The 12,640-nt window shown below is 33.2% G+C and overlaps 1 protein-coding gene across 2 annotated transcripts in view; it reads right to left on the bottom strand.

Annotated features, from left to right (window-relative positions):
- The window catches only part of GLCCI1 (glucocorticoid induced 1), a 126,504-nt gene that overhangs the window by 66,918 nt on the left and 46,946 nt on the right, over positions 1-12,640 (bottom strand). The window lies entirely within an intron of this gene.

The raw sequence follows: 12,640 nt of genomic DNA, 5'->3' as shown, positions 1-12,640 counted from the left end.
AACCAGCTTGATGAAAGGATTTCAAAATGTATATGAAAACACTACACTGTACCCCCTGTTTGCATTAATGTATAGAGCTATCATTTAATAAAAAAAAAGAAAAGAAAAAAAAAAGATTCTGCAATATCATGTTGACTATATATCTACTCATTTTTCTTCCTGTTTTTCAACATATGGTTATTTAAAAACCTCTCTTATCAGAGAGAAAATCAGCAACACAGGTAACACTAGATACAGCCAAAAGTATTTTCATACTATTCTAAGAATACTCATTGAAGTGATAAAAACTAGCAGTGCTCAGATGATGGCATTAAAATCACCAATGGGACACCTAAATAATGCGGTAGGTAGTAGTTTTTACAAGAATATAAATAGGCTCTGCTCACTTGAATCTATAAAATTAAAGTGCCATTTCCTATTTATAAGATGGTACAGTAAACACACAACAGCTACTTCTGAATTAATCCTTACCTACCACGAAATGTTTATTGAACTTTAGAGTCCTCTCTACCTCTGGGGTTCTCTCATTTTTATGTCATTTCCTAGCAGTCTAGACTTCATGCTCATAATTGCACAATAAATTGTTAATACTATTAATAACTTTTTCTATCCATGTAATTCAATATTACCATATTTAAGCCTGCTGGACAGGAAAATATTATGGATTCTAATACAGATACAACTAAAATTTATCATTGTCTATTATGTTTTAGATACTGTGCTAGAAGCTTAATGTAGATTATTTGATGTAATCCTCGTAACAATGAGCAATATTAATAAGTTATCCCAAAAAAACTAAAAGAATTTGAACATTAAGAAAAACTTTTCGCTTGGTTTATACTGTTTCCTAACAGTATGATATCTCCTATATCAGCCATTCGTTTATAAAAAATATCCTAACACCTTGAAGGGCATACTACTTTCTCATACTATACATTAAACTATGACCTAATTCTTTTCACCTGGTTTATACTTTTCCTAACAGTATGATATCTCCTATATCAAACATTCCTTTATACAAAATACCCTAATGCCCTGAAAGGCATACTGCTTTCTCAGACTATACCTTAAACTATGACCTAATACTCGACAATGATCTTAATTCTATGATATTTATTAAAGTGTAATCCCTCTAATATACAAATATCTTCCTCTATAAATGATATTTATTTTTATCACAGGATTTTTGATAAAAATTGAGAGATTATAAAAAAATAAATAAATAAGAAAATTGACAGGTCATAAGATTGAGAACAAATCAGATAACAAAGGTCAGAGAACCAGAGTAAGAAGGTTATTCCAAATAAATGCGACCTATTTCACAATTTTACCTTGAGCTAGATTGGGGGCAAAGGTATAGGGACATGATGAAGGAAAACATGTTAATTTTATTACCAGTTAAATGTTTCTAGTAAAGGGAAGAAAACTGAATATCTGGGTAACAGAAATATGGGGAAGGCCTTCTGCTACATACCTTTTAACTTCTGAAACAAATAAACACAATACCTATTAAAAATTAATAGGCAGAATTTTGACCCTCTGGTAATTTCAGAGATAGTGCTTAAAACTGATAAAGATTAAACATTTTAGTCACAGCTTAAAATTTTTCACCAGTACAGCAGAGTATACCCTTTAGCAACCAAAAATATTACTCCCTAAATCAGGGTAACAACTATTTTAGTGTGAACTGTTCAACTATAGGATTCTATGTTCCGGTTTCACTATTAGATGATGGCTAAAAGAAAAAGGATAGGTGATTTGTAGAGGAATGAATCTTTAGACATTTACAACAGCCAGCTAGGGACCAGCTCCGTTAAAAAAAAAAAAAAAAAAAAAAAATTAAGTCACTGAAATGCAATCTAAGAGGCCAAAGTAGTCAAATATTCAGATTTGCTTCCATTTCATGAAGAAGTACCCCCCACCTTTGAAAATGTTTCAGCAACTGCTGCTTCTTAAACAAATTTCAACAGCAAACTCTCTAACAAGAGAACAGGAAACTCAAAGAGCTGTATCAAGTGTGACTTTCGGTTATGAAATGAGTTTCTGATTAGTCTGGTAAAACTGAAAATTGTTTTTCTATATCTATTATTATAAGAGGTCCATCATCTATTCCTTGCAACCAAGTTCCTTTCAGGAATTGAGAGAAAGGCTAGGAATTTTAAATATAATTTTAATAGGAAGGAACATATATGCATTTTAGTTGACTTTATTAAAGGTTGGCTAAAGCGAAATGTTAAGTACTTATTCCAGATATTCTTCTTAAAATAAAAACAAATAACTTCCAGGGAAACATGCTAGCACAGAGGTAGGATCATAAAACTCTCTACACTGAAGCATAGTAAGATTGAAAAGCTGTATTTTTCATGTACTTTTGCCATATCCAACATTTCATAGTTTAAACTTTGAAAATTAATTTAAAGCAATAAAATATCAAAGAAAAATACCACCTGGAGAAAGGGAAGCCTAACTATGAAGAATTTCATTTAAAATCTAATCATCCCATCTCTTATCCTGCAAAGAATACAAGTTTTGAAATCTCTCTCTGATACTAACCAAGAGACCAAGAGCCATGCAAGTAATTGGGAAGATTTTCTAAAGAGCTGCAATCCAAAAAGTAAGTTTCACAGGTAAAATTCTTTCAGTCCCAAGTGGCAGATAATTCAAATGATATCTATGCTATGCTAGAATACAGAGGAAGGAAATCTTGCAAAATCTTTTTATGAAACAAGTATGACGCTAACTTAAGGATTTTTTTCATAAAAAAGAAAAAATTTCAGATCTCATTTCTAAATATTAAACAAGTATCATAAATGTTAACAAACTTCCTTTGCCATAGTATATCAAAAAAATAACTCCATGAACTAACAGCATTTATTCCAGAAATTTAATCATGAACCAAATATTATTTAATCTATTAAAGAAATTCACCATATTCTAAATTAAGTCAAAATAACATATTCACACTGGTGAAATAGCATTTTCCAAGTAAAGAACCATTCCAGATTAAAACAAGAAAAGCCATTAGTAAAACAAATGTGCTTAATGGAAAAAAGGCACACATGCCTCATAGCAAAAGTCAGTATACCATGTCCAGTGAGTAAACTAGACAAACACATTACTAGCAGGGTCAGGAATAAGGCCAATGCATTTGCCATAATACACATTAGTTTCTGTGGTCTTGAGAGTGTTAATAAAAGCAATTCTAAGAGAAGCCATATAACAAAAGATAAATAATGGAAAATAACTAGAATTACTATTTGTATGAACATATACATAAAAAAAAAAGAGGATTAGCTGAAAAATTATTAGGAGTCAGAAAATTAAAAATGTCATGTAGAAATTAAAATTTATAATCACAACAGCAACCAAAAAAGATAAAGCACTCATATAGCAGAACCTCTGTAAGTTGAGCACCCAAGAGACATTAACAAATATGTCAACATATGGAAGTGATCAACATAAGGAACTAGGCCTGTACCAATATGCATATGTGGTACATGTCCAGTTTATGAAAACTAGGTCAACTTAAGGAGGTGGTCAGCTATGGTTCTAGTATATGTAAATGTAACAAAAAATGTGCTGATCTTATAATAAGAAAGTTTTAAAATGTTCTGAAGGACAAAAATAAGAATCAAGTAAGAATCTTATATGAGATAAGATTCAATACAGTAAACCTGACAATTCCACATGAATATTTAATTGTAATATAAAACATTCTAAGAAGAATTTGACAAAATGACTCTAAAGTTGACCAAGAAAAATAAATATTCAAGACTAGCCACACAAGCCGTAAAAATGAACTACCAAGCAATATAAATTAAAATCGTTTGGTGTGAGACAAACACAAAAAGAGATTAATGGCAAACAGCATTGGGAAAGTAGAAAGAGATCCAAATAAGAATAGGGACTTCTTATACCACAAGGATGACATCTCAAATCAGTAGGGAAAAGATAAACTATTCAGCAACTGTTAGTTGCTGAAAACATAAATAAATAAAACTGAAACCTGTCTCCACGTTTTCATCAAAATAAACCCCAGAAATATCAAAAGTATAAATATAAAAAATTAAACATAAAAGTACTAGGATAGTTTAAAATAATCTAACTGTGAATGGGGAAAATCTTTTCCAATTATAATATAATTCAAAAAGCCACAATGTAACCAATGGAATAATAATAGCCCAGAAGTAAACCCTTACATGGTCAAATGGAGCTAGATGAGGGTGTAAATACTCTTTAAATGAGGAAAGGACCGGCTTTTCAACAAATGGTACTAGGAGAACTGGATGGTTACATCCAAAGGAATGAAATTAGGCAGTTACCTTATACTGCACATAAAAATTTAAATGGATCAAAGACCTAAACTTAAAATTCTTATAAGAAACCAGGCAAAAAGCTTCTGACAATGGATTCCCTAACAAATTCTTGAATATGTAACCAAAAGCACAGACAAAAAAACTGAAAACATAAATTGAACTTAATCAAAATTAAAAACTATTATACTAACAAAAGACGGAAAAGGTAAATCACAGAAAGGGAGGAAGTATTTACAAAAATACACATCTGATAAAAGATTAATATTAACATTCACAATGTATAAAGTACTCCTGAAACTCAATAGCAGGAAAGAAAAAACAAAAAGCAAACCAAAAAGCCACCCAATTCAAAAATGGACAAAGGACTTTAATAGACATTTCTCCAAAGATTTACAGGTAGCCAAAATGCATATGAGCAGATGCTAAACATCACTAATCGTTCAAGAAACAAAAAAAATCAAAACCATAATAAGATATTACTTCATACCCATTAGGGTGACTGAAACAAAACAGAACTTCAACTATTGGCAAACATGTAGGAAAACTTGGAACCACTTTGCACTGCTACTAGGAATGTGAACTGGTACAACCATTGTGGAAAACAGTATAGCAGTTCTTCAAAAATTTGAACACAGAATTACCATAGGTAATTCTATTTTAGGACATTTACCCCCAAAGAACTGAAGGCAGGGACTTGAAAAGGTATTTCTATGTGAATCTTAGTAGCAGTATTCACATTACCAAAAGGTAGAAACTACCTAAGTGTCCCTCTATAGATAAATAAAGAAAATATAGGCGTATTTTTCAGCCTTAAAAAGGAAGAATATTTTGACACACACTACAATGTAAATGGACCTTGAAAACATTACACTAAGTACAATAAGCCAGAAACAAAAGGACAAATATTACATGATTCTTTTTATATGAGGTTCTTAAAATAGTTAAATTCATAAAGACAGAAAGTCTTTATGGAGTTACCAGGGGCTAGAAGGAGAAAGGAAGAAAGAGCTAGTGTTTAACTAATGAATAAAGAGTTTTAGTAGAAGATGAAAAAGTATTATTAGACATGGATGGTAATAATGTTTGCACAACAGTGTGAATGTACTTAATGCCATAGAACTGTACAGTTAAAAATGTGTTAAAATGGTAAATTTTATGTTATGTATATTCTAACTTTAAAAAGTGAGGTAGGAATTTGCATTATGATAAGGAATAATGCTCAAGATCCATCAAATGGAAAAGGCAAGTTAGAGATACAATATAAAATATGCTTCCATTTCTGTGTGTATATGATTAAATATTTCTAAAGGTACAGAAAAGTTCTCAAAACATGCACCCTACCTCCCCCCTCAAAAAAAAACCCTGCTAATAATGATTTCCTAAGGTGTAGGTCCGAGTCCATAGCTATTATTCTTGTCCTTCTCTATTTCATGGATTATTTTAACATTAAAAGTACTATTTTAGGCTCGGCGCCTGTGGCTCAAGCAGCTAAGGTGCCAGCCACATACACCTAAGGTAGCGGGTTTGAATCCAGCCCAGGCCCGCCAGACAATAATGGCTGCAACCAAAATACAGCCGGGCATTGTGGCGGGCGCCTGTGGTCCCAGCTACTTGGGAGGCTGAGGCAGGAGACTCGCTTGAGCCCAGGAGTTGAAGGTTGCTGTGAGCAGTGAAGCCATGGCACTCTGCCCAGGGGGATAGCTTGAGGCTCTGTCTCAAAAAAAAAAAAGAAAAAAAAAGTACTATTTTAAAAACAAAATTGGATAAAGTGTAAGAATGTATAAACTCTTTCTTTTACTTTAGTAGAATTAAAAATATCCTGGGATAATTATGAAAGGTCTATAATATAAATATATTCACCAAACATCCCTGCAAGAACTGAAGAATAGAGATTAATAGGATATGACAGGCTGCTGACCTTGAGGGAGAGAGTATCTGAAGTAGAAATATTCTGTGTTTAGGAAAGTGGCATTTTTATTTTTATAAGATATACAGAAAAACCATTACATTCATCATTTATTATAATATAAATCTAACCTAAGGAATTTCAGATCTTAGTTTAAAAAGAAGAAGATGGTTAAGATGTGTTCTCTTAATATTCATTCACTTGAAGAAAGTCTGTTAATCAAAATCAACTATCGTAAATTAATACCATCAAGTCTTCTAGTGTAACAGACATTTCAGAAGAGGTGACTACTTGAAGCTGAGTATATAGCAAGCAGCCTGTTCAGGGGCTATTTTGGATAGACCACTCATACACAGAAAATTACTTCCCACTGTACCTGTAAAACTCCAAGGTGTAACAAGACAATAAACTATTAAATATTCTGTTTGTAAGAAAAATTTAAGATCAAGAAAAAAAGTTAATTAAGCATATGACAAAACTCTGGTGGGAAACTCTCGCTTCTAGTACAGTTTTTTCTTTCATTCCTTTTTAGATACCAATTTTATATCCACACTGAAACTTCTGAAAACTTTTAAGAGAAAAAAAACTATCCTCCAAAAAGCCTATAGAAATTTGTTAAAAGGGGTTAATATACCGTGTACTAGTCAGTAGAGACTACTAGCTCACAAAACAGTAACCACTCAACCTCCAAATTCTAATGCCTTAAAACTACACAGCTTAATTTCTTGCTCAGACATGTATGAGTTACTAAGACTATGCTTGTCACTGTTATTCAGTGACCCAGATAAGGTGAGTAGGAGTGAACACTGTTACTTCCCATTGTCAGCTCTTTGAAGCTTCTTCCCAAAGTTAATCTCACAGACACACTTAACTTCAAATGGGCAAAGAAGTAAAATTCTACCTTGGGCCAAGGAGAGAGAATGCCAGTATTTGTGTAGGGTCCTAATCAGTGCTATTCCTGGGAAGTTGTAGAAAACATCTTCACTTATTGCTATATACTATTTTTATTGTTTGACCACTTTACAAAGAATACATTTACTTTTGCATTTAAAAAACACACTCATATACAGAATTTAAAATTTTCCCACAGATTATAATTTAGATTATAGGGTGAAAACTAAAGAATTACTACTGTATTAGAGTAACCTTGACTGCAAATTCAATTTTAAGAGTTGGTAATAAATTTTTGTTTAAAAAGGTTGTATATGCAAGGCTAAAGTAATAAAGTAATATTAAATTCCACAAATGGCTTCTAGTTTTTCTTTCTACTAAGCTAAATAGATTATTCTATTAAGTTGGCAATGATCCATTTCTTCAAAGGCCTTAAAAATATAAAGCTGTATCTTCTAATCCTCAGAATATATGTGTGAATGTGTGAACTGGGTGTTGTTAACTTCAATTTACAGGAAAGGAAACTGAAGCCTGGGCCACAAAACAGTTAATTTGGTTACCAGTAATTTTTTAAACATGTTATTAAGAAAAATTTCAAAAGGAACAGTTAATACCCATAAAGCCAACACTCAGATTCCATATACAGCATTTTGCTATATTTGCTTTACCACATATTTCAAAAGTTGAAGACAGTAGTATACCTCACCCATAAATATCTCAAAGTTCAGTTGTTTCCTGTCCATGTTCGCTATTTTTAAAGTTACATGGTAAAATGCATACATGTACTCTAGGCTAACTACTGATGAATGCATTCACTCATGTAACCCAAAGCTGTATAAAAGTATATGACATTTAACTCACAGAGAGTCAAATAATAGTTACCAGAGGCTAAGGACTGAAGGACTTGGGAGAGATGCTGGTCAGTGGATACAAAATTTTGATTAGGAGGAATAGTTTCAATAAATCAATCGTCCATTATGGTGCCTACAGTTAATAACAATATATCATATATTTAAAACTGCCAAGAGTAGATTTTAGGTGTTCTTAATACAAAAAATATTGTATATGAGGCAATGTATATCAGGTGCATATGTTAAATATCTTGATATAGTCATTTCAAATGTATAAATATATCAAATCATGTTGTATATAATAAATGTAAACAATTTTGTCAATTAAAATTCATTATAAAGTGACAATTAAAATTACTTTAAAGTTCCCTCATTGTGGGCCTTGATTTCAGTATGACATCTGCCTCCAAAGACCACACAGTCTTTTTACAACCCTATGCTACTTTGTTTTTTGTTTGTCTGGTTTTTTTTTTTTTTTGAGAGAGAGAGAGTCTCACTCAGTCATCTTAGGACAGAGTGCCATGACATGATAGTTTACAGCAACCTCAAATTGTGGGGCTCAAGAGATTCTCTTGCATCAGCCTCCCAAGTAGCTGGGACTATAGGTGCCCACTACAACGCCTGGCTATGTTTTAGAGATGGGGCTCTTGCTCTTGCTTAGGCTGGTCTTAAACTCCTGACCTCAAGCAATCCATCCACCTTGGCCTCCCAGAGTGCTAGTTTACAGGCGTGAGCCACCACCATCTGGCCCATGCCACCTGTTTTTAAAAGACTCAAATATAAATGTATTAAATGATAAAAATTAATTTTATTTCTAGCCCTCAATAATTAATGTAGTTAAAACACAGAAATATGAAAGGAAGATACTGAAAACACCCTTGATCAAAGCCAGAGAGTCCAGATGTTTAATATCTGTAGCAAGTTAAGTATACCACTTCCCTTCCACCAACACTCACTAAGCAGATGATTTTCAACCAGTATGCCATAGCATACTGGTGTGCTATGAGAGGATCTTAGGTGTGTTGTGAAAATTTTTAAAGATAATTAATTAAATTATTTTCAAAAGAAGTTCAAAGCACAGTAAATGTATTCTTTTTTTAGCTTTTTTTTTTTTGATTAACAGAATTTAAGTGTGCTGAATCCAGTGTGCCGTGAGATAAAAATAGTTGACAAACATTGCACTAAATAAACAAAAACTACTTTGCTCGAAGAGAATTTAAGAGCAAGAAGGAATGAACGCAGTCGTAAAAACCATCTCTGAATGGTTTCATATCTTCAATGAAACTAATAGGTGCTTGGGGAAAGACCATTCTGGGGTGGCACCTGTGGCTCAAAAGGGTAGGGCACTGACCCCATATGCCAGAGGTGGCAGGTTCAAACCCAGCCCCGGCCAAAAAAAAAAAGACCATTCTGATGCTTGTGAGGCAAGTAGGAAGTTAAGTGCTGTAAGTATACAGGTTATTACATAAGTTCTGAGATACACAAAAAAATCAAGAAATGTAAAATAAACATGGGCAACAACAAATGAAACCTTCCCAACAACACTGATAAGCTAAGCAAGTTGAAATTTACATGAGTGTATCAAAAAAAATGCTCTCAAATGTATTTCTTGGAAGTGAAATAATGGACCATAACACAAGCTATCTCAAAACTTTCATAGTGACCCACATATATTAATGATTGCTATGAAAGATGGGAGCTATAGAAAAAGCAAGAGCATTGAAATCAGCCAAATCTGGGTTTAACTCTCTTCATATTTAATAGCTATGCAACCATGTATAAATTACTTCTCTAAGCCTCAGGTTCCTCGTCTGTAAAACAAGGCCTATATTTCACATTATTTTCAAGGCAAAAATTTTCCAATAAATGACACACATACAGATGCAGGCAAGACAAATCCCTATCCTAGGCTTCAAAATATAGGCAGAATTGCTCTGGATATCTACCAGCCATACCCCTCCATGGGCTGAAGAGTCTTTGGGACCAAAGTACATGCACTCCATGAGCCCATGCCCTGTTGTTGACTATGCTCTGGGTAATCTAGAACCAGTAATTCCCTACCCAAACAGCAGCAAACCTGGCTACCAAAGTCTGCAAAGACCTATTCTGAAGAATACTTCCTCAGCAGGTATGTATGGAACCTGGATGTGAGGACTGTGGATGCAAATACATGTGTAAAGTTACCTCAGTGTGTAGAATAGTATGGAATAGGAAAAGAACAGGACTTAGGCTTAGAGGGAGGTGTAGATGTAGTCCATGGGGACATATTCTGGCATGTGACTCCCAAGAATTCAAAAATTCTAAGCTTAAACCTGATCTTCCAGGTCCACCTAAAGATTTGTAAAAGTTGAGGAACAAAAATAAATTCTATCTTGTTCACTTAACTTACACACATAAGGCATGTGGGTCTTTGTATTTGCTACAGACCTTAAAAATGTCACTAGTGGGCCTGTCTACATCTACTCCTAATAACATGTACATAGCATTTGCCATATTCATTTTCAAATCATCTTATTTAATTATGCAATAATAACATGAGTTAGGTTTTATTAACCCCACTGCACAGTAAGAAATAGACATGTTCAAGAAATCTATCCAGTACAATTTTTCTCTATCTCTGTACCACTTTCTTCCAAACTCCCAAATACATGATCTCCTACTCTACCATATCACCATCCTTGCCTGCTCCAAAGACAATGTGCCACTGATCCCTAAATCTAGTCCTTACTCTCCATGACCTCTCTTTATAGCCTCTGATACTGTCAGCTTTCTTAGAATAGCTTTCTTCTTCAACTTCGAAGGCTACCCTATTCTAGTTTCTCTTAGACTTTTGCTCTTTGGCTCCTCTTTTTCAGAATCTTTGTAAAGAGTAGGATAGTATTCCTGGATAGTATCTGCACACACCATACATTCAATAAAAATTACGGTTTTTTAGTGGGGTTTTCTGTAGTCTACAATAATGGCACCAGTTATTGCACTAAGTGAGAGAGATACACACTGTTATCATTTATCCTATAACCCCATTTGTATAATAATAAAACTGAAGCTCAGATCAGTTAACAGATTAACTTGTGTTAGCAATCTGGCTCCCACACTTTCTAGATTTATGTTCCCAGGTAAATCATTTAACTTTTCTAAGTTTTTGCCTCCCCGTCTGTGTAATGATGCAATGTTAAATGAATTAAATCAAACTTAGGTTATAAAACAGTGGTATGGTACATAGTTAATAAATGTTAATTCTCTCCTTTATGACATGTGAATATAACTCTTCCAGAAAGATGATTCTGAATTATCTATGTCTGTATCTCTAAATTGTCCAAGTCCACATTTCTAAGTTTTGCTAGTTATGTTTACTGCCCGTCCTATCAAACTTATCCTTTTTGTCACTAAACAAAGAACAGAAAGCAAAAGACTAGGGAGGCACAAAATACTAGAAGGGCATACTTAACAAGATGGTTGATAAAGAAGTTAATTTCACAGTTCCAACCTTGAGAAAATTACAAAAACTGAGAAGGTTTCCATAGATCATGTCCAAAATTCTCTTCCCCTTTTCTTTTTCCTCATTCTTAAAACATGAAACTCTAATCCTTCTATTTCCCTATACTGCAGAGCCCAAAATGTTTAATATACTCACATTTACATACCATAGTCATCTAACACCTAATGATACTTTATGATGATACTTTATAATGATCCTTTATTACCAATTTTTATAAATTTACATCTTATCCTCCTAACTATGCTGCAGGTTCTTTAAGCCAATGATCATCTCTTGTATTTTCAGTATGCTTCATAATACCAACAAATGCTAACTGACTATTGTTATGAAGATATGGCCAAGCACTCAGATAATCATGGATAAAGATGCTTTCAGATTTTTTTCTGATACTGGAGGAAAGTTTTCCAAAAATTGAAACCTTAAGGATCCTTCCACAAATACGGAAGTGATCAATAGCAAACATTCTACTTCTTTCTCAAGGTTTTTGGTCTTGGCTTTAAATAGAAAAAAAAATACCTTTCAACACAAATTTTATTAGCCATGTGTTAATATTTTATAAGTCATTTTCAAAAACTATGCAAACTTTTCTTCAAAATATACTTATATTTTTAAAAATGATACTAGTCACTATTTCAATTTCTATCAGAAAGCAATTCTTACATTTATAATTTCTAAAACCATGTAAGATACATTCATGTGCTACTTAGTAAATATTAAATAATTCTAAATATTCTAAAGCTGATAAAAATTATTGTAGAGTTTATTTATTTTTTGAGACAGATTTTTTGAGACCTCTGTTGCCCCAGAGTTGAATGCCATGGCATCATCATAGCTCACAGCAACCTCAAACTCTTGGGCTCAAGCAAATCTCATGCCTTAGCTTCCCAAATAGCTGGAAGAACAGGTGCCTACTATGACACTTGGCTAATTTTTTTTTTTTTTTAGTAGAGACAGGGTCTTACTATTGCTCAGGCTGGTCCTGAACTTCTGAGCTCAAGCAATAAGCCTGCCTCAGCCTCCCAGAGTGCTAGGATTATAGGCATGAGATACCACGCCCGGCCTGTAGAGTTCATTTAAAGCAATTAATTTCTTCTTTGGTTGGAAGTATTTCAAATTTTGGAATACATGATTATATTTTCTTTACTGTGATAAAACCCAAGTAATTTTTTTTTTTTTT

The sequence above is a fragment of the Otolemur garnettii genome, unplaced genomic scaffold (genome assembly GCF_000181295.1).
Source record: "Otolemur garnettii isolate 467f Iridium unplaced genomic scaffold, OtoGar3 scaffold00005, whole genome shotgun sequence".
Taxonomy (NCBI): Eukaryota; Metazoa; Chordata; class Mammalia; order Primates; family Galagidae; genus Otolemur; species Otolemur garnettii.
Note: the sequence above shows the minus strand (reverse complement) of the source record. Positions and strands in the feature narration are given on the sequence as shown.